Source organism: Mus pahari, chromosome 1 (genome assembly GCF_900095145.1).
Source record: "Mus pahari chromosome 1, PAHARI_EIJ_v1.1, whole genome shotgun sequence".
Taxonomy (NCBI): domain Eukaryota; kingdom Metazoa; phylum Chordata; class Mammalia; order Rodentia; family Muridae; genus Mus; species Mus pahari.
The window spans coordinates 36,000,217-36,002,167 of record NC_034590.1 but is presented as its reverse complement, the minus strand read 5'-3'; the positions used below and the strand labels follow the sequence as shown (position 1 = coordinate 36,002,167).

The window sequence follows — 1,951 nt, the reverse complement described above, 5'->3', positions numbered from 1 at the left end:
TGGGTAGCACCTACCTGCTGGGGGACACAGGAGACCCGAGGAACTGGTAGATAGCCAATGGAAGCACTCTCCCCCATGGGCTCCCTTGGAGGCAGAGGCCCTGAACTCATGTAGTTTCTGCAGCTGCACTGATTTCTGGGAAAAAACCTTCAAGAACGCCAGTCCCCAAGTGCTGGGTTACCAAGGAAGAAATGGACCTTAGTGGTTTGGAGAAGTTAGGGCATGGCTTTGTGAGAGGACATAGAGGGCCCTGCCTCTTTTAGGAATCAGGCATAGCCATTGTTGTAAATATCAACAAGACCAAGTCTATCTTAGGCAGGGGACAGATCTGTGAGACTCCCTGGTTTCTGTGAGTCCCTGTGGCTTTGGTCGTTCCCCATCTTGGTGGATGCTGGCCACATGGAGGTCTGTGTTGGTAAGGGCTGAAAACTAGCCTGCAAAGAAAGGAAGAAATGGGGCCAGAGAGATGAGAGGCAGAAGAACAATAGATTACCGGGAGGGTGACTGAGTCCCCAGCCCTGACTCAGGTAATGGCCGAATCCAGACTGTATGGTATGTCTGTTATCTGTCAACGGAAAGTTTGACAACTTAGAAAGCTCACTTGTCCTCAGCGGTGGGGGGAGGGGGCTGGGAACAGCTCAGCTAGCAGTTCTGACTGACTGGCCATCAGGCTGTCCTGGTGATCATCAGGCCGCTGGTGACAGGGACAGTGGTCCGTGGAAGCTGTTGTGTGTGAGGCCTTGCCTTCAAGCCATACCCATGGCTATAGGAGGGCGGCAGCTCCTCGCCCCACAGGCATCCAGATTACTGCTGTTAACTTGGCCCCTCTCAGAGCGAGTGGCCAGACAGAGGTAGAAGCTGACAGCAGTATAGACATAGGATACAGCATGGCACCCTTACAATCCCTCCTGGTTAGTTGTGTGTGTGTGTGTGTGTGTGTGTGTGTGTGTGTGTGTGTGTGTGTGTTATTTGTTTTTGTCTTTGTTGTTGTTGTTTGGCTGGTTGGTTTATGTTTTTCTGTTTTGGGGGTGTTTTGTTTTGTTTTCTTGTCAGATTTTTTTTTTTTTTCGTTTCTGAGAAAATTTTATTGGCTTTTTGGATAAAATTTATTCTCCAGGGAGGATGATCCCGTCATACTTCTGCTGGAACCAGCGCATGGCCTCCTCCTTGCTGATTCTGTATTTGGCCCCAATGCAGCCTGTTCTGCGCTTCTTGTCTACGATGCTGAACCCTGGCCTACCCAGCACCACATAGAAGTCCAGGCCATAGATACCAATGCTTGGGTCATATTTGATGCCCAGGTCAATGTGTTCCTGAATTCCAAAACCAAAGTTTCCAGTATCTGAGAAGTTATTTTTCTGCAACTCATACTCCCGCACCTTCAGGCCTTTCTCCAGAGTTTCCTCTGCCTTGGCTCCACGAACTGTGCAGTGAACAGCAATCTTCTCATTTCTCCGGATGCCAAAGGACCTGACAGTGTATCTAGCTTTGGAGAACACGGGGGTCTGGCCTGTGAGCTGCTCCAACACCTTGGCTGCCCGGGTCAGTCTGTCCCCGCTCTCCCCGACGCAGATATTAAGGCAGAGCTTGCGGATGCACAGCTCCCGCATGGGGTTCTCCTTCTTTCTCCCCTCGATCTTGCACCATGGTGGAGAACAGGAAGAGAGAGTTCTTGTCAGTTTTATACAAGCTACATTCATTTGGGAAGAGGAACCTCCACTGAGACAATGCATCCATGAGACTGGCCTGTTGGCAAGTCTGTGGGGCATTTTCTGGGTTAATGATTAATATAGAAGGCCTTGCCCACTGAGGTCCGTGGTCTCTGCTTCAGTTCCTGCCTCCAGGTTCCTGAATTGGCCTCCCCTGGAACCTGAACTGTAAGATGTAAGCTGAAACAAGTCTTCTCCTCCCCAAGTTGCTTTTGGTCACGGTGTTAATATCAAGAGAAAAC

The 1,951-nt window shown here is 50.1% G+C and overlaps 1 pseudogene; it reads right to left on the bottom strand.

The window, feature by feature from the left end:
- Positions 1 to 1,106: 1,106 nt before the first annotated feature.
- LOC110334189 lies at positions 1,107 to 1,647 on the bottom strand (annotated as a pseudogene).
- Positions 1,648 to 1,951: the final 304 nt, after the last annotated feature.